Source organism: Taeniopygia guttata, chromosome 5 (genome assembly GCF_048771995.1).
Source record: "Taeniopygia guttata chromosome 5, bTaeGut7.mat, whole genome shotgun sequence".
NCBI classification, from domain to species: Eukaryota; Metazoa; Chordata; class Aves; order Passeriformes; family Estrildidae; genus Taeniopygia; species Taeniopygia guttata.
Genome location: NC_133030.1, coordinates 5,712,059 through 5,736,237, shown reverse-complemented (window position 1 = coordinate 5,736,237; position 24,179 = coordinate 5,712,059). Strand labels below are relative to the sequence as shown.

Here is a 24,179-nt window from a genome sequence, read left to right as displayed (position 1 = left end):
TAAGTATAGTAGAGTATGATAAAGCAATGGCTCAGCCTTCTGGAATCATGGAGTCAATGCTAATTATTACCCCACTGGGGATGCCCTGCTATGATAGGGCAAAGCTTCCCAAGGTTTTAAACCAGAATTTAGGGGACACTGAAGCTTGATGGTGCAGTGGGAAAATACACAAAACACATGAATACCACTTAAGCACATAGTTTTCAAAAAAAATGTGGAACCCCAGGCCAAGAGGGTAAGATTGAACAGTATGTGAGGCTGACACAGCTGTTAACCTGAATGGATTTAGGCAGTGGATGTGTTCCCCCACTGCAAGCTTTCATGGAGCAGCAGCTGAAATATCCTGGATTACAGAGACCACAGGGAATAGACTGCAGCACCAAGCATTCTGCAGCAATCTGAGAGCGCTCACAAAGAACAGGGGTGAGTGACCTGCCCATGGTCCAGCCTCAGCCACTGCCTGCACAGAGCCCTGTGTTACCAAAAAGGGCTCATCTTTGGGGAAGGGAGGGGGAGCTGGCGTCACAATTCATTTTATACTTTTTTTAGTTCTAATGTTAACAGTGAAGGTTTTTATCACCGGCCATAGAAGGCTTTATAGCCTCATGTATATAAGAGACCATCAATTTGACTATTTCCTACGTAAATAAATCTTTGTATTGCACTGATTATAGGAATGATACCCCAGATTAATATATGCTATAGTATTATTAAATGTTAGGAAATTTTTTATAGAAAAGAGAGTTCTGACACCAAAAATCTAAAGTTTTAGAATTGGCAAAAAAAAAAAGTGCTTAGGGATTCTGTTTTTAGTGTTCTTCAAGAGGAGGAGGATTTCCCTTCAAAGTCCTCCTCTCTCTCATTCCCACTGTCCATTTTTCTCACCATTACCATTAAGAATTCCTGAAGTGTTTTACAACTTTTAACGAGTTCATTAGGCAGCTAAACCAGATTGAACAAATAAAATACTACGCAAAGTGAAGACAAATAATAAAAACAGGGAAAACATCTCAATCTGTGCAACTACAATTATCTCTCTATTTTAATTAATAAGGTGGGAGTACCACTCAGTTTACCCCACGTGTCACATTGTAACCTCTGTCACTGGCAGGAGAAATCTAGAACCCTGACTGAAGTCTTGCTAGATGCCAGCACCAAAAGTTGATTATTTTTCCTTCCTGCTAAATAAATATCTTGCAGAGCTGAAGGAGAGCACAGATGGAGGTTAAAGGAGGTTTAACATTACTAAATCATGCATCACTGCTGCTGGTCTTTGTCTTTGCATTTCACTAGACTGCTTTCTGTGAATGAATCTGCATCTGAGACCAACAGTTTCATTTACTGGTCAAAGCTGTCTGGTTAGAAACATGAAATATTTCGCAAAACTGTAAAATAGGGTGTGTATATTTACACATTTTTCTTTGATGGAAGCAGAGCTCATTCATAAAGAAACTTAATGAGCAGAAAATTTTATGGCATCAGTTAAATAAAAAAAAAATCAGACATAGTTATCTGACAGATCAAGTAGGAAGAAATGAGTTCTGCAATCACCAAGCTGGAAAAGTTCTATTCAGGACATGTTTGTCCCCACTGGTTATGAAATAGTGAAAAAGGTGAAGATTTAGCTTTCCAAGAGGGCAGTTTCCACTACCACATGTAAACATGAAATCCACAAGCACTGGCTGGAAACACTGCTACTTTTCTCTCCTAGTTACAGCCAGAACTGGAAATTCTTCTTGGAGACTAATACAGTTGCTGGATAGTTAGTGAACTGCAATATTGTTAAACCTGAGATTGCTCAGAAACACAAGAACCTATTTCAGTGAAATGCCCTTTCATAGCAAGCCTTTCAAGTAATGGATAATACAGAAAAAGGTAAAGAGTCATAATTTCATCTTTCTTTTTTGACATGAATGTACACCTTTCACGGCTGTTACTCCCTGTCAAGTGCAAATATGAAAACCTACAGAACTTTAAAAGCTTAACATTTAAGTTGCAAAATGAAAAGCTTCTCTTATCCTTTATTGCATTTAGTATGCTACACATTCAGGCAACAATGCAGCTATTTTTAACTTTTGTCTGCCCCAGAGAATACTTGTGCTTTGAGCACCCACACTGCAGAACAGGGCCAAAGGATCCAGAATATCCAGCTTTACATTCCTTGAATCAGTTTCAGACACACAGTAAGGACTAACAGATAAGATTTCACTCATGTTAGATTTCTCTCAATATTTAAGACTCCCCCACCCCTTCCCTTTACAGTTTATTTTTGACAGGCATCACAGGCAAACAAACAAACAAACAAAAAAAGACAGTTAAGGATGTCAGATTCACAGGACAAGAAAAAAAAATACTGTCTTTTTTTTCATATTGTGAAGTCACTGTGATATGGAGATGCCCTGTAAAACAAACAAAATTGCAAAGAGACCTTTCTCTAAGAGAAAGTTTCCATTGTGCAGAGGAGCACTTCAGTGGCTCCAGTCAAAATCAGTGTGCTCAAGCACAGGATTCTGTGACTTGCACTCTGCTAGTTTTGGTGAGTGATTTTTAAATGTATGGCTCACCATGTGGAACATTTGTCCATGGTCTCATTAGAATAATTTCAGGATTTGACTGGTTAGTGTTGTCATCTTATTAATATTTTAGAAAAAAAAAATTATCTTCTGTAATTGTTAATACAAAAAGTCTTTCAGACACCTTCCTTTCAGACAATCATGGGATAAACCAGCCCAGCTTCCCTGCCCTCTAGGATGTAATTTTGTGTTTATGTATCTAAGGGGATCTGATACTAGCCATCAAGATTCAATTTTATCTCTGAACCTGCCAAAGAACACCTAGCTTACAGAAAATATCTGAAATTTATCCTCTGAAAAAAAAAAAAAAAGAGAGAAAAAAACCCCTCAAACTAAAAAACCTACCAACCAACCACTCAGTCAAGCACAGGATGGCATCAACACATATTCAGTGTCAATGCCTTTCTTAATTCCTGACTGGCATTCAGAGTCCACAGCAATGTACACATCTGCCTTTTGTCACAGAGGATGTCACCACACCAGCCTTTAGAAAGGCAAGAGAGGGGACATGCCCCTGATTTCCCAAAAGGCAGGAGACAGGACAAGCCCCTGCTTTCCCAAAGGCTTCCATCCACAAGAACCATCTCTGCATTGTGCTACTGCTTCACAAGGAAGGTTTCAGGCAAGTTCAACTCTTGGCAAGTAAGCCATAGCTGACAAATGCAAAATCACCACAGGCTGCTCCCTCATACTCTGAATTATTCAGGTTTTGGCATTATGATACAGTAATGACCGAGGTCTGTGCATGCACTTTCATTCATCATCAGGCAACACACAATTAAGTTCACTGTGGTGAACTTCAACAAAAGCCACTTGTTCATAGGGTAGGGTGGAGGTGATGGGATAGACGAGGTTTACCTAAGCATAGGATGCATCTAACATACATCTACAATTCAATCCAACTTCTACAATGCATCTAAAATACATCTACATTTCACTAGACTGCTTTCTTTGAATGAATCTGCATCAAGACAGTAAAACAGTTTCACCTCCTCCAGGCTGGGAAACTCTTATCAGAAGATTCTGCCTTTGAAACCAGTAAATGGAAAAAAATTACTACTTAGCAGCCAAAAGGCAATTACACACTGACAAGCAAGTTGGTAGCATTTCATCCCCACTTTTATACAAAAATGAAGACAGAAACCCAAAGAAAATCTCCATTATTATTTTAGTGCACCCTTTTATTAACAGACATTTTCTTCAGCAAGTATTAAATGTGATAAATGTCATATTCTCAAGTTACTGAGAGCTGCTTTTCCATCCCTTTCTGACCAAGTTTAACTGATTGTTGGGCAGATGGTGTGAAAGAACACATGTGTTCTCAATCTGACTGATACAGATTATAGTTTCAAAGCAGTGATTGAAGCACTTTGATATACCATTTCCTCATCCTGCACTATCAGATAGGAAAGTTTCCTTAGTTACACTGATGCTGTCTCCTCAGTAAATTGCATTCCAATTATTATGCAAGGCACGGAAGTCTATTTTAAGAGTCTTTGCTTTTATTACAGTGCATATGGAGGAGGTTTTCTCCTGACACTTGAATAATCTGTCTTCACCTAGCAGGTGTGTTTTCCTTTCAGATTTTTTAAAATAACCTCCTGAAAAAATAATCAGGAAGATTGAAAGGGAACAAACTAGAATTCTGCTGACAGGCATATGCACTGTGTTTAGCAGTGCACAAGAACAGTGCCATGCTAAAAAAAAAAAAAAATCACTAAACCCACACTTATGGCAGAGCAAGTGAACCAAGTGAGAACATCCATGCATTTCCTTTTCAGGTCAGCACACAGCTCCCATCCTCTGCTCCTCCTTGTGCTAATGGTAAGAGTGTAAGAGTTGAAGCAACCTTGGTATCACTCACCACCCTAGCTAGAACCAACCTTGGTATCACTCACCACCCTAGCTAGAACCAACCTTGGTATCACTCACCACCCTAGCTAGAACCAACCTTGGTATCACTCACCACCCTAGCTAGAACCAACCTTGGTATCACTCACCACCCTAGCTAGAACCAGCTCCTGGCTGCAGAGATCTTCTGAAGCCAGAGAAACTCAGGTGCAAGACTTCACTGCCTGGAGGAACACAGTTACCATCAGACAGATGTTTCCTCCTTCAGGCATGCAGTGGAATAAATCCTGTCACAGCAGCCCATGAGCATTCTTCAGGACCTTTAGAAGCAACTGGCAGGTTTTCTTCTGGCAAGCATCTTGGAAGAAGTGAACAGGTTGCAGCTGGAGAAATGCTTCAAGAAGCGAGCAACAGATGTAGCCAACATCTTAAGAGAGCATCCTTGACCACTACCAAGTTTGAAGGCTTCTTATTCAAAATACAACTCATTGAGTGGCCCTTTTGCAAGTCCTATGCAGCTGGATGGCTCAGACTAAAAAAAATTTGAAAGCAGAAAAAAGAAAGGTGAGCTGAGAAATCCCCGTAAAAAGATGAGCTTAGCTGGGGTAAATGAATATATCTCAGTCTTATATGAATCTAAGACAATTCAATGAAATTCATTTAAAATAATCTCTCTTTAAGCTTTACAACAACCAGCGACCTCCAGGCCTTGCATCAGTAGCTGGTTCAAGTAGGCTGAATAAGGAGAAAAATCCATAAATTTTTCGATTTTTCTAGCTCAGAGCTTTGGCTATGTGCCCAGTGAGCTCTTGATTATTTTAAGTGATTCAGCCACAGAAATGAATACCTCCTCATTAGTAAGAACTAGGTGTTTTAAGTGCAGGTTAGAGTATTACAAAGGACAGAATACCTCCAGTTTTCTGACAGAAATAAAACCTGGAATCTGGCCTTTGCTCCTCCTCTGTGCACAATCAAGATGATCTCATCCATACCCAGAACTATGAGATGGAGACTTCCTGCAATGCCTGGTGGCCATCACTGTCAGCAGAACTCACAGGTGGGGAGCAATTCACTGAGAACTTGGGCAAGAGCAGGAATCTCTCACAGGGAATCCTGGAATTTTCATGCTTGGTATTTTGTACCAGTGTTGGGTGGTTAAAAATCTGTAGATATTTTGCATACTGCAGACCTTCCTGCTTCTCTCAACTCTGCCTCTCTGTTTTGTGCCAGATTTCAAATGAACAAATGCCAATGGCAACACGGGATTCCTTCTCCTGAAGTTTGGGCACAATTTATTTGGCAAGTGACTGTGTAGCATCATAGAACAGTTAAGGTTGAAAAAGACCTCAGAAATGGTTGGATCCAATTGTTAATCCAGCACTGCCATGTTCACCAGGTACACATCCATGTTTTTTGCAAACTTCCAGGGCTGGTGATTCCACCACTTCCCTGGGCAGCCTGTTGCAATGCCTGACCACCCTTCTGTTGAAGAAATTTTCCCCAATATCCAGCCTGAACTTTCCCTGGCACAACATGAGGCCATTTCTTTTCATCCCATCATTTGTTACCTGGGAGAAAAGACCAACCCACCTGGTTCCATCCTCCTGTAGAGGGTGATAAGGTCTCCCCTGAGCCTTCTTTTCTCCAGATTAAACAAGCCCAGCTCCCTCAGCTGCTCTTGTGAATTGTAAAGGAGAGGGATGCCACCTTCCAGAGAGACTCCCAGGTAATTCCTAGGTGTAGTGCCTGCATCTTGTGCCTCATGACTTAATCTGGTGACTTGAAGCCTATTGTCTTCTATTTCACAGGAGTGTACAATGATAAAAACATCCTCATCTTTTAAGGGGACGAAGCCAACATGGAATGAACAAACCACAAGGCTTCAGGATTTCAATGCTCAAGGAAAGGCATAGCCAGGCAGGAATTTAAGCAAGTGAAGAATACAGTAACTCCAGGTTCTGAGGATTTAAGGAGTTTTGCAGTATGACTTAGCTAAAACTAAGAAACTTAACACTCACTGCATTTTCATTGCTATCCTTAGCTGAAATACATGACAGAAACAGTGGGTGCATTCTCTAGAAGGACTCATTAGCTGATGCAAAGGTAAAACACAACTGCAGCTGAAAATTCCACTTGAAGAAGCTGCACTGGTTACATCAAAACACCCAGGCACCTGTAGGGGGGTCCACTTTAAGAATGCCTGGGCTAAAAGTGAAGATTTCTATCCATTATGTTCTCCATGTTTTCAGACAGCTGCAGTTTCCTTTAATGATGAAAAGCTCCCCTTCACCTCCTGCTAAAAAGGTCCCCAAAGATATGTTAATTTTTCTTTAATGTATTATCTTTTCCATCACCACAACTGTCTTGTCTGCCTTTTCCTCAAGGACTGATGCAGCTGCAAATACTTTCCTGCGTCCCATGATAGATATTATTAATGACATCAAACAGTTTCATGCTTTGCCTCGTTATTAAGTTCTGTGCTGGTAGCGGATATTGCATTCCTTTGTGCAAGTCCTGTAAATTTTCTGAGTTTTGATAAGGCCATTAATCACAACACAACTATGGTGATCCAGACCATGCTGGTGTCCAAGACAGAACTACAATAACCACTCTTTAATAACCATTCTCCCTTGCCTAACACCCGTGGAGATTTTCTCTGCTTAGGTAGTAGTCTTTTTAATGAATATGGGAGAAGATGTGGACTAAACAAACATAATAGTGTTTTCAGTAAATTTTCCTTAAATCATTGGAATAGGACTGACCTTATGAACTCAGCTCATTATTTTATATATTATTTGACCTCAAATCCTTACGACTTCACTGCTATCAACATCTGTCATTATTCAGACTTAAATGATGCAAAGTACTTGAAAATTCATAGTTAAAAAGCAATATAAATAGCACTGAAATCTTTGCTGCTCAGTAGCCTGACACTGAAAACCTTCTGCTGACTGCAAGCATTAGGTCTCCTTGCAGTTGCTAACCAAAATCCCGGTTTCATTCAAAATAGCTGCTGACAAGTCAACATCTAAAGAAATCACCCTTATTGTAAATGCAGGCAAACCTAATGGGAAGAGATGAGGATCTCTGACTCAATCCAGAAGGTTGAATGATTTCTTTATTATAATTATGCTAAAATACATTAATATACTATATAAAGGAAGATACTAAAAACTACAAACCTACTTGTTCTAACTATATCCCTAACACAACTCATGACCCTCTCTGAGAGCCCAGCCCCAGGTGGGTTGGATTGGCCATCAGCTCAAACAATCCTCACCTGAATCCAACCAAGCACTCACCCCAGGTAAGCAATTCTCCAAACACATTCCACATGGGAAAAACAAGGAGCAGAAATAGAAATTGTTTTCTCTTTCATTTCTCTCTGTGCCACTTCTATGAAAAATCCTGAGAGGGAGAGAAATGTGCTGCCCCACACCCTGACAAAGAACACAATTGAACAGCATTTGGCAGGCTGCTACCCTCACTTCTCTCTTAATTTTTAAGGTTTTGCACCATTACTTCTGGGTACTGAGAATGACTGAGATGTGCACTTCAAAATTATGTCTTCCATGACCCCACAGAGGTCACATACATGCATACATATAGAGATATATATGCATATCCATGCATAAAGCACAGGCACTGTGTTAGATATGAACCTCAAAAAAATGAGGAATGTAGTATTGTGGGGGCAGGGGGGAAGGCACATAGTGAATCCATTTTCTTCTTCATGCCAAGCTCTGTTTCCTTTGTAGCACCTACAGCCACCTGCTATATTTAGGATACCTGAAGTACAGAGGTTATCTATCCCAGGATAAAGCACACTCAGCACTTCAGAGGATTAAAGCCCAGCAGGTGTTAACTGCAGCAGGGTACAAAAGGAGCCCCTTGCATTATCCCTGCACACAGCCAGCCTACTGCAAGACACTGAGCAGGGCAGTGGAGCTTCTGAGAGCCTGACTCCTTCCCTGAGCCTGCTAAGTGTTTAACACACTGGGTCTGAGCAAATCTTTGTTTGACTTAGTGCCTGTTCTCTACAGCAGCCAACAGCAAATAACCCAGAGAGAGCATGTTTTTCTCCACAATATTCTTCCAGCCTACAGAGATTTAGGGTCAGCTGAGTTCCTGAGTCAAAGGCTGTGCTCCGATGTCCTTCAGTCCTGACTGAATCTCTCAGAAATACAGAGAATTGTTAAAGCAACCTGGAAGGTAGACATGCCCCAAACCTTGACAAATGAGCTGAGAAACATGCACAGAGTGGTTTTCTGTTGGAACTCAAAATGTCCCTCAGACATTTTTGGAGGTTCCAGGCCCTGGTCAGAAGCATTTGAGACCCTGGCAGGCAGCTGGAAACAGCTGTGATTTGAGTTTAAGCCATGGAATGATTTAACAACTTGCAGGTAGAACAAGAAGTCACAAAAGTTTAGATATCATAGTAAAAGTAGTTACAAAGTAGAGGGAAAAAAATGTTAGTATTGTACAAGGGGGTTTTAACACCTGTACAGGGGTTTTTTACTTTGTACATGGGGGTCAGACGTTTTAAGATGGAGGGATTTTGGCCGGTCCTGTTCCTCCTCTTTCTTCTTCCTTACCTCCATGTTCTTGGTGATGTTGGCACTCAGAGATTGGTTTAGAGTAGAAAGGCACCATTTAATATAGGTAACAGGCATTGGGGAAAAACTGTAAACATGTAACACGTAATGTACCATATAAAAGATAGCAGCAGCCCTGGGCAGGGAGAGAAGAAGCAGTCGGGAGTCAGAGAGGATGTCAGGGTGTGTGTGTGCCTCTGCCTGAGCTGTGAGCAAACCACAGCAGCCAGAGAAGGAAATCTTTTAGGTAACTTGCAATAAACAACCATGAGACCGAACAACAGAGACTGTTGAGCCTTTCTTTGGCAGCACGGGTTGGAGGAGAGACTTTTCCACCACGTGGAACCCCTGAACCAGGCCTGGGTTCCGAGAGTTTTCCTCCTTAGTTCTGTTTTTTCTCCCAACCTTCCACCATTTGATGCCTCTGGCTCTATTAAAGGGCAGTCAGAAGACATCTGACTGACTGCCTCAGATGCCTCTCTTCCATTTTAGATGATCTGATTATCCCTCAGTCAGAGGACAAGGTCTAGGGCAGGCACCCAGGGCTGAGTGCAGGAACTGCCTACTTCAGGCTGTGCATGGAGCTCTTTTTCTAGAGCTAGCACCTGTCTGACCCAACAGGCAGTGAGCTCAGGAGGGCTCCTGGCACAGTTCAGCTCTGAGCTGACCATTCACAGGAGCAGGTGAGACTGTGTCGTGCGGAGCAGCAGCAAAAGCCACAGCCATGAAACACTCAGCTTCTGTGGAACTCTGCAGATAGGAGTGCTCTGTAGCCTGCATGCTTTCTCATGTACTACCATGAAGAAAACAAGCTCACTCCATCCGTGGGTGGGTATAAATCACAGCTGATCTCGGGTTCTGCCTTACAAATTAAGCTAACAGTTGACCTTTCTGGGTGTGAAAAAGTCTAGTTTGCAGGTAGAGAGTTGTCAGCTATGGCTTTGCAGCAAGACAAGAAGTGCACTCATCATGCTCATCTATCACACAAGCCTGTAACAGATAAGTGATTTTAAGGCTCTCTTACAGAATATTGCAGCTTACTCTGCTTGGAAACAGGCAATACGATATCCCAAGTCTCAACAAATTCTATTAGTTACCCCACATTTATTTTTTCTTCAAGATACTTGCTAATACCATCTCATTTCAGAAGTCTCCAGATAGCCAGCTTTGGTTTTGTGAAGGGGAAGAAGAAAATATGTTTATTTTACAACAAAGTTTACTCTTAAATCACTTTTAAGCTATTAATAATATTCCCATATAATGCACCTAGTGTTTCATAGTACAACAGTAGAAACAGAGCTCCTTCCTGGCTCTCTGATGGCTGTGATTCACTTCCCAGGCAGCCCAAAGTACATTAGCTGTGTGACTGAAAACAGGATTAGGTGTTCTGCCCATAAAGGAATAAAAGCATGTCCTTCATGCAGCATTTCATGAAGCTCTCTCTGGTAAAGTGCAGGTGACACTATGATAGAATTAAGTTAAACTAAGAGTGGGGGATCCAAAAGGCAGGGACAGGAGTCACCTGGAACTTGCTGCCAAAGGAGTGGGTGTTACACACCAGGGAAGAATTCTGATCCAAATTTCCCTATTCTTTGTGTGAAACTTCAGTGAAACTATTAGAACATAAACCTTTATATAACTGGATACACTGACTGGAAAACAAACTTAAAAGATGGTATGTGCAAACCCAGAAATACAGGAAATTATTACAGTAGCCTGGAATGTAGAGAAGGCCCAGCCCATGACAACTGCTAGGTTAATCAGAATAAAGACATGCTCTATATTGTTATTCCTCTGGAATGTTAACCTTGATAAGCCCTCACACATTTTGGAAATCTGCCCATCAATTATGGAGTTCATGCTTTAATAACAACAACAACATCTAAAATGAGAGAGAAAGAAAACCCCAAGCATACAGTTTATTTAGAGCAGTATGAGTGTCAGTGATAGCAGAGCACTCTTTCTGGAAGTCAAATCACCAAAAACTGCACCAAATCCAGCAGAGACTACAATGACTGATCCCCTTGCCTTCTTTGCAGAATAATAAAACCTGTATTGTTTAGAACCATTTCTTAAATTTGAGAAAGGGAAAGTTAAGAACAGACATCAGAAACCTTTTCAGTTGTGAGACCCCATCCCCAGACCCACGCAACCCATGAATAAACCCAAGAGGATCATGCAGTGCCAGAACATGCAATTGCTAGAACATAATTTTGTGAAAATGAGCCAAATTTATCTGAGCATAAGCTAGAATTAGAAAAATAGCAGATGGCAAACTGCAGCACCACTGAAATTCCAGCTTGTTTTGAAATGTTAATTCTTAAAATAAGGCTTTAGAGTTGAAATGGGATTCTCTAGAGATCCAGGAAACTTGGTTCAGACACAGGAACTCAGATTATTGTCAAAAATTGACTGGACATTATTAGCCAGTGGCATTTTTCTGTATTCTCCTCACATCAGATGCTGTTCTAGGTGTTCCTCCGGCAGTCATAACAGGGAGCTTTTTTTTTTTATTTTTAAGCTATTATCACTTTAGACCATTTACTCCTGCCAGGCTTGAAAGCACTCTCACCCTCCTTCCCAGCCCTGAAGTTGGCTCTACTTCAGATGCAGCAACTTCATAAACTTGTTGCCACTTGGCTGTGGGTCCTTACACTGAGGATCAAATTCCCTCACAGAGACTAAGGTACATTATTTTGCCTTTTAGATCACAGCTACATTAATGAAAAGGACTAAAATCCTTGGGTTTAGTGTCCTTGGCAGACTGAATGAAGCTTGTAGGCTTCCTGCTTATGCCAAACCACAGATTCACACTGTGCACCCAGTTTTTTTGCTTTCCTGGGAAAAAAAGAAACTAGTTTTGGGAGTAACAGGAATAACCTTTCCTTCCATACCTTTCTTCTCTCTTAAGCCTGTTCAAGAATTAAAAGTAAACAGGACAGATGTCCTTTTGTCTTCCAGGAAATGCTTTTCCCTCCTATACTACCACCAGACAAATCGAGGATACTCCAAAAGCCACCCTGGGCACACTGCTATTCCCACGTCCTTGTGGGAGGACAAGCAAGGCAGGAAATTCTCACTTTGAAGTTGCAAGCCAGGGCTCTCCATGGCTCAGAGGAAATGGAACACTTGCATTGTCAATCTCTCCCAGAGCAGCTTGCTTACAGCTCCAGGGGAAGGAGAACTCAGGGAATGAAAGGCAGGAGTTGGAGGCAGGAGCTCAGGCCAGTTTGCTATGGAAAAAGCCTGGCTACCAATGAACACAGGAACAGAATTTAAAAGCAAAACACAGAATTTAAAGGCAAAACACTCCCCTCTAGGGATTGATCTCACCACCCATGTAATTTATCCTCATCACCTACCAGCAACTTCGCCAGTGGTGTAGCTGCCATCTCCTCTGGAAAATCAGCATAGCTCCATAATTCTGGGTTAAAAACATCCCTCAAAGCAACACCTCCACCAGCCATCTTTCCCAAGGCCACGCTTACTCTTGGAGCAAAACCAAAAAGCAGTGAGCCCAGCCCTTTTTCCAGAAGGTTCTGGCCAGGTGGGCTCAGCCCTTGGCACAGCTCCCTGACACAGGTGCTGGCACTTAGCTGGATGTCTCCAATCAGGCACAGCTTGTCACTTAACCAGCTGAAAGGGAAGGCAAAGCAATTATCAAATCGTTTAATAAGGGGATTTTTTTTCCTCATGGGTTGTTGCTGAGACCAGAGCTGTGAGCACCCCAAAAAGGGTCCCGTGGAGAGCATTGAGCCTGCCTGTATGGATTCATGGTAGTACTGCTTCTGACTTCCAGGAGCTGTCACAGGAGAATTTTCACATTTTCATCCTTGAGTTTCCTGCTGTTCTATTCCCATACCAGACTCTATAAATAATTATTTGTATGTGTATTTTCTCTTTTTTTTTTTTTTATTTTTTTATGTTTCACTGTAGAGATGGATTTATCATAGTTGGTATTTCTTAAGACACAGCTGTTTCAGCTGACAGTGATCAAGGCTAACATTGAAGTCAGGTCACAATTTACATTACAAACACTGATTTCTGGAATCTTACTACCCTTGCATAAAAATGTCCTGCAAGCAGAAATAAAGCTGGGAAAAAAAATAATTGAAAGAACTAAGAAAATTAAAGAACAAAAACAGTGACACAATTTTGTACCTACTAACACTGGTTTTATGAACCTGTTTTCACTTTTCACCAGTCAGCAATCTGACCCTTTAAAAATCATATTTTCTCAGTGCAAAACAAAGTAGACAAGTGCAGATGATGTCCAAGTGCCCATTAGAAGGGACTGGCAGCTGCAGCCAAGGCCTTGTGGCCACCAGGACAGGACAGTTTGTACTGCTTAAACAAACACGCTAATGAAGGTTTGCTTTAGAAAAAATGAGAAACATTTGAGCACCCTGAACATTAAATCCTCATTTAATGATGGGAAGTGTTGTGTTTCTTTCCAACATCTAGGCACAGTGCCACAACTTCAACAAGCTGCTTAATTTTCTCTCTAATGCCTAAATCTATGTGATGGATCTATGGTGCCATATCACCCTCAGCTGGGAATTGCCTGAACTTTATTGTTTTCTGTCACAGTGTGTATGCTCTTACAATCTTTTAGTGATTGTAAAAGATCAGTAAAGAAGGAGTACTTTGAAAGTCTTTGAAAAGGAAAAAATCCATGAGGGAAATTCAAGCAACAGTGAACATGAGACCTGTTGTGCACCCTGAAACATTTAATGAGAAGCTGAAGCAGCCTTTCAACTGTGACAAATAATGAGAGATGCCACTGCAGGACTACTGCTGGAAGACATTTAAGAAAGCATCAGAAGAGTGAGTGCTCAGCTTTCGGGAAACATTTTGTTCCCAGGGTCCCATCCTTGTGGATCAATAGAGTATTTATTGTTGGCAGTAATTATGAGTTACTGCTGATGCTGTTACATGGACACCTCAAAGGCATTTTCATCAGTCTTTCCTTCTAAATTAACATTGATGCGCAAAGGCTGTGGTCCAAATTCAACAGGAACATAAACGGCATAGCACTTTTAACATATTAATGATGAACTAGGATCTTTGGGGCAATTTCATCCCATCCCTGAGGCCAGCGCTGGCCTATGGCACAGTGCCACTCTGCCTGCAAGACATTTCACCACAATGCAGTGTAAACAGTAGAAGGAACTTAGAGATGAGGGGGATAGTAAATATTTCAACTGGAGAATGCAGAAAACTTGAATATTCTTGATCCTACTTGCTAACACACTCTCCTGGGAGATTCAGGTTCTGCCTTCAAACTGGATGGACAAGTGTATTAAGCCTGTGCTCCTCAGTGTCTATATGGTGCTACTCACCTCCCTTGTGCTTCTGGAGGGCTGTATCAGTGGGAAAGACAGGAAAATATATAATTTTGCATCAACTTTGATTTGGTAGAAGTGCCATGATGTTTAAGCTACAAGCAATTTTTCACATGAGCCATGGCTGAAGCTTCAGTGGGTCCTGACCATGACTGGGTTAGGTGACAGCTACAGTCTCACAGGAGAAAGCTCTCATGAAAAGCCTCTGAATGCATGAACCTATTTTCTCAGCTGCTGAATTTCTTCTGTTTTATCTCTTGCTGTCCTCAAGGTTATTCAACTCTTCTTTATCATACTGCAATTCTCTTGCCCAGTAAGTGTTTCCCAGCTGTATTCCAACAGGATGTTTCATTAGCAAACTCTTCATTATTTCAGAGAGGTCATTAATGAAAGTCTCACGTGTTTGGCCCCAGGCAGATTCCTTGAAGATCTCCAGGGTCAAATCCCCTCTAGCCTCATAACTCCTCCTAAGGAGGAGTTACATCCTCAAATCCTGAAGCTTCCTCGTAATACCCAGTGTGTGATTTATCTTAATCTGCTAAGCACTGGATTAATAGTGCATTATAATGTTATAATGAGCCACTTGCAGAAAGGTGTGGATTTCTTAAAATGCAGCATTTCTATCCTAATGCAAGCAGGAAAAAGATGATAGCCTAGGAAAAGAACAACTTATGAGAGGACTAGAAGGGAAAACATTTGTATTATATCAGAATCAGACAAAACAATATGAACTGACCTGAAATATAGTGGTCCCAGTAAAAGCTACACACTGTGATCCCAGCAACATCAAAGAGGTAGCAAAAGGCTCATTATTAATTTATCAGGAAATACTAAAGAAAGGAAATGGTTGTTTTTTTTTCTAAGAAGCAGAAATCTTGATGTTTTACACACTTTTATTAAAATACAACAATGGATGAACATTAATTAACTCATAATACACAATAATCAAAGAGAATGTTTCATTATTGCCCAAAATAAAACAAAAGACCTCTTTAGACTTGTGTGGCATGCCAGATAATTAGCACAGCCACCCACCAACTTGGCCAGCTGAAGAAAGGAATATTCACCAGCCAGAACCATCTTTGGAGGGAAGCACCATTTTTGGTCCAGTCACCACCTGGTTCTTGCAAGCATGGAAAGGAGTTCTCATAGCAGGGTGAATCACTGACCTGGCTTACCTGGAGCCCCTGGAATGAATAAGGCATCAGAACACTTAGTGAGTGACAATTATCAAAAGTATGGGATACACCAGCTGAATTGAACAGCTGTAGGAGCTGGCAGGGAGCCTGAGTTCTTGTGCTGCTTCCCGAAGCTGTTAGATCAGGATCTGCTTTTCTCCCCATTCTCCTCCACTCCCTCATCATTGTTCCTCACCCACGTTACAGTGCACAACCTGTGTCCCCTGCCCAGTCCAGAGTTCTGTCACATCCACCTTGGCACCAAGCCTTACTCTTGCTGCTTGTGCCATCTGACCAGTTCCCTTCCTCTGTTTTGTTTCATTTTTAAACTCCTGGCAGATTTGCAAACTCCTTTATTCTACACTATACTTAACAGTAGGTTAGCTTGATAAACACAGTCAACTTGTAGTCACAGGATTAGGTCTTCTTTCTAATCTGATGTCTAAAAGGTATCTGGCAAGTTTATTTGGGGCATACTGAAAAGCACTGTTTATGTTGGATAAATTAATAAGTAACCCAAGCCAAACATAGCTGTATGCAAAAACTACATTGGAAGCTTTATTTGATCTTATAGTTATTTCATATACTATAAAAACACCTGAGTATAAGAAAAAACATGCAAATTACTATTCAAAAATTTTTTAAAATCTAAAACATTATGAAGAATACAGTACAATTAAGCTAAGATTTCTTAAATACGTTTATATATTACTTGTAAGAGCAATTTACAAGGATATGAAAAGTACAGCCAAGAATTAATGAATTAGGAGAGAGGAGGATTAAAGCTGCGCAAATTCATTATGATCTACAACTTTCCTGCATGCACAGGTACTATTTTTTCTACATGAGCTGTGCTTTATTCAGATTGCTCTCTTATTGACCCACTCTCTACTATTTGATTTTGTTCTTACTCATTCACTGGGCAAAAGCCAGCCCTGTACTCAGCACAGACTGTTCCATTACTGCTTGAAAGGAGCAATATTGGCCTTCAGTGGGTGTGAATCTTGCTCCCTGTCCTCCCACATCAAGCTGATTTCCCAGTGGAGAAGGCACATCTGTCCTGGGCAGTGGAAAAGGGCTAATGTGGCTGCTCAGTTCCTCCCTGGCAAGCACAGATCCTGCTGCCCACAGCAGAGGATGCTGCAGAGGGTAACCAAAGCAGGTTAGATGAGCACCATGCCCGTGCTAAACCCCTTGGCTCCCAAGAAAGCTAATCAGAGCTGACATCTGTGCTGCCTGCAGTGCCAGAGAGAAATGTCTGCTGGGCTCCGTGGCACAGACAGAGCTGATGGGCTCTGCCTCACATCTGCTTGTTATATGGAGTTATGAAATCTACAGAATATTTTTCTCACTAAAATTCTATCACTGAGTTGATACTGTTGATACCCACAGAAAAAAAATCTTCCAGGAAAATAAAGAGCGTTATTTAAGAAGGATATCAACATTACTGTGCTTTAATTAAAATGGCTTTGTGCACAAACATTTCTGGTGGAAAGGATGCCACAGAGGTGACACTTTCCAGAAGAGCTCTAGAACCAGACTGTTTATTGGTCTAAAACACATTAAAAATTACTGAATAGACACTAGACAGTAGCTAAGGCTCTTTGTCTGAGTTAAGCCTTGAGTGACTGGCACCAGATACGCTTGACCAGCAATATTGATATTATGACCTATGGTATAATACCAGTCTAAGAAATCTAAGAGATCCTTTTATTCATGCTTTCACTCATTCACATTCTTAAGCCAGGAACTTCTTACTTCTAAATAAGCAAACATGCTTAAATGTCTGAAAGCCAACAGAAAATGACCATCTTTGGTGACACATGATGAAAAAATCAAATCAGGTTTTTCTCATCTTTGTCACATAGTCAGCATCACACCCTGGGATTTTTACCTCAGTAAGATATGAAAAATAACTCTGACATTCAGCTCTGTCTTCATTGACAATGTCTTTATTTAACAAAAGTGTATATACCCGTTTGTTAAAAATGCTTGAGTTGGGTAATAATAATAATAATAAATAAGAATGTTGTGTTGAGTTTGTTGTTTCCATGTTAAATATATTCATAAGCCCCTAAAAAACAATCAGCATGTTTGTAGGTGCTGCACACGCCATTGTTTTCAAAAATCTATTTTTAATGTATAAGATACTGTTTGGAAGTGCATTCTGCTTGCACGAAAGGCTGTGCTTAGTAGACCTCTGTGTACACTCAGAACTGAGGGTCAGCCTGGAGCATCCAGACAATCCTGTTTACTTATTCATGGAGTGTTTCACAGCGTGCCAGAAGGACATAACAGGAGTCTTCTCACTTCTTGGTATTCGGTGGTGGTGGAGAGCTTATTGGATTTTCCTCAGTCACTTGTCAAACCTTAAGCATTTAATAGATCATTAATGATCAATAGATCCATTTAGATAAGAATAATAATGCAGACAATTGAAAAACATCCAGGCTTCCTGGAACGCTTGTGGTCACAGTCACAAATGAATTCTCTGTTCAGCCCTCCTATGGAATAACTGCTATTGGAAGAGCACATTTTGGAATACCAGAGATGCTAGATTTGATGATACCCTAATAACTGCAGTGTAATATTTGTGTTGTTTGTTCCAACACTGCACAATTATGCTTCCTCTAAATTTATCATCTTTACTGAGATTCTGAACTCTGTTTAGACCTTATTACATCATTGCATATTTAGTTAGTACAGCAGCCTCTACAGTTACAGAAATAAATTCTCTCTTAAAGAGCTTCCTTCTCAGTTTTGGGAAACTTTATTCCCAAGTCCTTTCAGAATCTGAGGTATTGATGATTCCCAGATTGTAGAAAGTCTCTGTCTTTCTGCCCCGCTGCCAAAGCAGAAGCCATAATTCGTCTGTGCTGGTTTCAAGGTTGTTTATTCTGTTTATCTCTAACATGTTCTGCTGCCCTGCCGCAGCTCTGTCCTGCAGGGCAGCGTGTGGGGCTCTGCCCTCAGTGGGATGGTACAAACATTAAATACCAGAAACTACCTGTGCTGGATTTACAATAATGTGCCAATATCTGTCACCTACGTTGAACAGTGTGTCCCCAGCCTAAACCAACAGAAAAATGCCAACACCACAGTGAAACATGGAGGGTATGAAGAAGGAGAAAAAGGACAAGACACACCCAATTTCCTCCATCTTGTCCCCTTTGAACCCCTAATCTAGAATCCTAAAATTTTACTTTTGCACCCGTGCCACACTTAATTATTACTTCTATCAAATACCCAGAGCTTGCAATTCATCCTGTAAGATTGAAAACTCTTTTCCCTGGACAGAGATCACAGACAGTGTCTCTGGGGGCTCTGTCCAGGGGGTTCCTGACCCCTGCCAGGGTCCCAGACCTTCCAGGGCAGCCAGAGGGATGACCTGGATTCCCACAAGTCCAAGGCAGGAAATACCCAAGATCCAAGTACACAGAGCTCTTACTATCCATACATGTGAAGCCATGTTCAATCTCTGCTTCATATTCCCATCCCTTTTGCCCATCCTCTGTGCTTCCTGTATGTGTGCACCAACAAAGTTTTGGAGTTAGATGGGAAAGAAGAAGGCTGCACTTTAATGTCCTGGGAAGTCAGGTGGGCACTGTGTGTAGGAAGGACAGTCCCGACAGCCCCACAGAGGAATTGGTTCCTTCCTGTGTTACGCACACTCTCTGCTCCTGCACATACACCCACACACTTCATACACCCCCCTTCTGTCCCCAGCCACCCTTCCAGCTGCTTTGCTGTCCCTGTGTAGGGGACATTCACTAAAATCCCTTTGCTGTCTGTGGCCACCCAGCCCTTTCTCACCACAGCAGCTGTGAGTCCCTGGTGTAGCAGCCACAGGCACCTCAGGCCAATTCAGGCAACCAAAAGAGTGGCTGGCAAACTCAGATTTCTCTGATTTCCCACGTTTCTCCAGTTCTGATGGCGCTCTTTTTCTCCAATGCTTTATCTACGTGTTTGGTGATCTTAATCTTCATTGCCAGGTTTATCATCTCTTGAAGGATGGCACTCAGACTCGTGGTCCATCATTTCTAGCATCTTTTCCAGAGCCGTTTCTGTGGACAGGACAGACTTCTGCAATATTCCTGCTTTTGTCATACTGAAATAATTTTTACCTTTTTAAATTATTTTTCTTCCCCATCCTGTGCAAGTGGTCCTCAAACTCTCTCTTAACCCTCCTAATGTCCTGCTTACGTTTGATCTGCCATATGGCGTTTCCTGCTCTATTCTGAAGGACAAAATTCCCATTACAAATGCCAGTCCTTCCTATGTGAAAATCACCCTAATTTTCTATTTAGTCCTGTAGGGCTTTTGCTGGACTACTCTGATTTCTTTTCAAATTTCAGCACAGTTTCTCTGGAATGCTAATATAGGATTTCTCAGAAGTGTCTTGGCTACATTGCTTTTTAGCCTGCTCCCTCCTTAATCCTTTTTTCTTCATTTTAACCACTTGCCATATTAGTATGCAGTTCCCTTTCTTTAGATTGAACACTTGTGTTCTGGATTTGTTTGTTTAGTCTCTCCTGGTGCAGGGTTAAGCCTGATCATCCTGCAATTGCTGTTGGATCAGCTCTCCCACGTGCTTCTCAAGCTGCTCCTGTGCACCACTTAGGAGCAAAGTCAGGGCAGAGATTTTCTGGGATTGCAGACCAGCTGTTCAGGAAAGCAGCTCCAAAAATTGTATTTCTATGTCCTGTCATAGATGATGAGTCATTTATTCTGTTGCTAGCAGATACATCCCCATATTAATAACTGCTCTTACTTTGCAAGTGCTCTAAACTCTCTCTTCTATCTATATCCTGACTGAGAGTGGGTGCAATTATACAATAATTACATTTTTGTTATTGCACTGGGATACTTCCAACCGGAGGGATTTCAGACTGCCTTTTTTTCTCTCCAACCACAATAATTTCATTTGGTTACACTGTATTTTAGACACCAAAACCAGCTAGACAACTGCCATCCCTCTGCATGAGCACCCTGCCAATTTGAATAAAGCATCAAATTCTGCCAATTTGAATAAAACTGATAGGCTGGGAACATCCACCATCACATCCACCAATTTCTGTCTTCCTGCAAGGTCTCTGAGATGCCTCACATGAAGCCCAGCACCCTCGTTCTCCCATTTCATTTCCAAGCTTCCAGCACTGGCAAGGTTTGCCCTTAGTCTGTTGCCCCTTGCATTGGACACTGTCAGCTGCCATAAGAAGGAGCCTGATTTTCCTTCCTTACTCACTGCACTTGTGGTGCTTTCTTTGCATCTTTTTTAGACATGCACTGAACATTGTCCAGGGGCATCTGGGGGTTCACAGCCCTCTGACAACTGTGCTCCTCTGCATCTGGCAGCTGCCTCACGCTTCACAGCAGTTTTTTATGTTTTCAGGGTCATCAACCTGGCTCTTTTCTAGCCAAGGTTTCAACCCTTCCTTCCTGTTCCCTCTCTTCTGAAATATTCCCCATTTCCTAATGTATGTAAATCTCTCATGCCAATATCTAAATGAAATAATTTCTAACTGCATATTATGTTAATTTCTGCTCACGAACAGCAATTGATCATCATCTTCTTAAGAATTCCCCATCTTCTTAAGAATTCCCCCTTCTATTACAGATTAGACTGCTACCAGAGCATAGAATTTCTGAAGTGTTTTTATTTTATGAAAGGTTATTAACAGGCCTCTGCTAGATTATTAGCAGGCAGCTCAAGTATTATATTTATCCAGACAATAACAGCATCAACACCGTAGTGCAAGCTTCTCCCATGCAGTCCTATTTATTTATTTCCATCAAGCCCAGGAGAAATTCCAGTAGGGAAAAGGGATTGTAATGAGTTTCATGAAGCCTCATTCATTCCAAGCTGTTACAGATAATGATTCAGAGAGGGAGAAAAGGCTGTGGGGCAGCATCCAGAAGCTGGGGAATAACAGGGTGTTAAACCACCAGTGCCTGTTTGCAAAGTTCAGATAAATACCAGGCAAAAACCACATTCCCTGGCACTTCAGCTTTACCCTTCAGGGTGCCAAACACACTCCAGCATGTGTGTACAGGGGAGAGTTCAGCTCTGCTCTGCACTGGGGTGGCCTCACCTTGACTCCTGGGGGCAGTTTTGGGATGCCGCAGTATAGAAAACACATTCATGTATTAGAGAATGTCCAAAGGAGGCCACAAGGATGGAGAAGGGTCTGGAGGGGAAGCCTTGTGAGGAAAAGCTGAGGTCTTCTGGGCTTGTTCAGCCTGGAGAAGAGAAGACTGACAGGAGACATATCAATATCTGCACTTGGGGAAGAGGAGTGGCAGGCACTGATCTCTTCACCAGTGACAGGACTCAAAACAATGGCCTGAAGTGTAAGGAAAAGAGCATCCTATCCCAGAAAGGGTTTGTTAAGAGCAGAGCAGATACATTTTAGCCTGCTGTACATTCCCATTCTCATTGGGACCCTGAATTCTGAACTCACAGGCACGCTGAGCATAGGGAAGCCTGTTAAGGTACAGCATCTAGACAAAGGCAGGCCACAAACATTAATGGCATGTAGTCAACACCAATTTGACTTTAAAACAGAAACCCTATATCTGCACCTCTTGAAAGAGACCCCTCCTATGGCTAGAACAGGCAAGTTATTTTATAAATAACTTCTATAAAATAAATAAATATATAAATAAATATTTTAATAAATAAATAAATTTTATTTATTTGATAAATAAAAATTTAATAATTTTTATTTATTTAATAAATAAATAAATAAATATTTTATAGAAGGCCTCCATTCACTTTGTTTTGTAGAGTTGTTCACCAAACAGTGAACAAATTTATTTACATTGTACAGTGGCATATTTATGATGTGAAAGGTATCTGGCAAAAAAACACCTATTCAATGGAAAGTACAGCATTCTAAAATGTCCAGGCACTTCCCAGAGCAGCTTAGTCACATGGACTGGATGAACACTAGGAATTAATAAATTCATGATCCACATCTGTACCATTTGTGGTTTTGAGTTATGTGTTGCAATATAAAAAGGACTTCCATAGCAGCCAGATACAATCAATGGAAACAAGTAAAGCAGAGCTGCAGGAAGTGTTCTGAAAGAAGGGTCAAAGTTAATGGTCTCAGCTTCATGTCAGAGAAATATCATAAAGCCTCCATCGTACCTACAGCTGGCAGTGCTATAAACTGAGAATCAGAATGGGAAAAGGGTAAACAAAACATGGATTGCACTGCCTGGTGTGACAAGCACATTACTCCTCACAGGATTATGCCACAGATTCCATGACAACGATAGGAACTAAGATATTTATAACTGTGAAAGCAAGCCTTTGTCTTAATGCCACAGTTTGCATTCACAGGCCAAGGACAATTCCAAAAAGTTTTGCACGGAGGTACCTCAGGTGTTTAAGGGATTAGGTGTGCTTTGATTCACGTGTGAGCTGCAATGGGACAATGTCTGTGACAAGTGGCCTTTTCCAGGCTGGTGTCTGCCAGCAGCACTGGGTGTGCTGAGCAGTGAGCGTGAAACCTGGAGCCCAGGAAGAGCGATCAGCTTGGAAGTGCTTGTTGTGCAGCAGGGAAACGCTTTCTGATCCAGAACATCAAAACAGTCACAGCCTGAGCCCCTTCCCTTCCAGCACCACACATGGAATAAAAAAGGAGCTTGGTGGGTCTGTCATTTCTCAGTTCTATATGGCCTGCATGTGGCAAGCACATTTCTTTCACTCAGGATTTTTCACAGAGGTGCACAGAGAGAAAGAGAAAACAATTTCTATTTCTGCTCCTTGTTTTTCCCATGTGGAATGTGTTTGGAGAATTGTTTACCTGGAGTGAGTGCTTGATTGGATTCTGGTGAGGATTGTTTGAGCCTGATGGCCAATCCAACCCACCTGGGGCTGGGCTCTCAGAGAGGGTCACGAATTGTGTTAGAGTCAGAGAAAGTAGTATGTAGTTTGAGTATCCTCCTTTTATATAGCATATTAATGCATTTTAGCATAGTTATAATAAAGAAATCATTCAACCTTCTGAATTGAGTCAGACATCATCATTTCTGCCCATTGGGTTCACCTGCATTTACAATACCTGCACACAGCAGGTGTGCTTTGACTTTAGCATCACACCCATACATCAGAAAGGGAGGATTTCCTTAGATGTGCACATATTGATTCAAATAATGAAATTAATGTCTTAGATTTTAATGAGCTGAAGGTTTCAGTGCATTTTTCAGTCATTCTGCAATACCCATTTTATCCTAAATAAGCAAGTCTCAAGTCTCTCAAAATTAAGTCAATCTACCCAGATTAGGTCTCTTGCATATCCCTCAAAATTCAAGCATGGTGTGTGTGCTGTCTGCCCTAAAACTGTTAGTGACATTAAGAACCACAGATATTCATTACCCTGGGCTTTTTCACATATGTCTTCCCAACATCTTTCTTTGCCCAGCCAAACACTATAATTTTTTTTATCCAGAGTGACACAATTTCCACCAGCAAGATCCCACCACTTGCCCTTTGCCTCAGTCCTATCACCTTTTCTGTGCAGGCTCCAGCCTTCTCACAGCTGGGAGGGGAGCCCAAGCCAATTAAACTATCCAAATATCTCAATTAATTTTTCAAATTTTTCTTTAATCGGCACAGTACATATAGCA

General features: G+C 41.4%; 1 protein-coding gene and 1 long non-coding RNA gene across 2 annotated transcripts in view; both read right to left on the bottom strand.

Annotated features, from left to right (window-relative positions):
- GALNT18 (polypeptide N-acetylgalactosaminyltransferase 18) overlaps positions 1 to 24,179 on the bottom strand; it is a 275,590-nt gene that overhangs the window by 226,288 nt on the left and 25,123 nt on the right. The window lies entirely within an intron of this gene.
- On the bottom strand, positions 15,244 to 21,805 carry LOC140684230 (uncharacterized). The gene is made up of 2 exons (XR_012056181.1): positions 19,356 to 21,805; positions 15,244 to 15,551 (listed from the first exon to the last, which is right to left on the bottom strand). It is a non-coding gene; the product is annotated as an uncharacterized lncRNA (long non-coding RNA).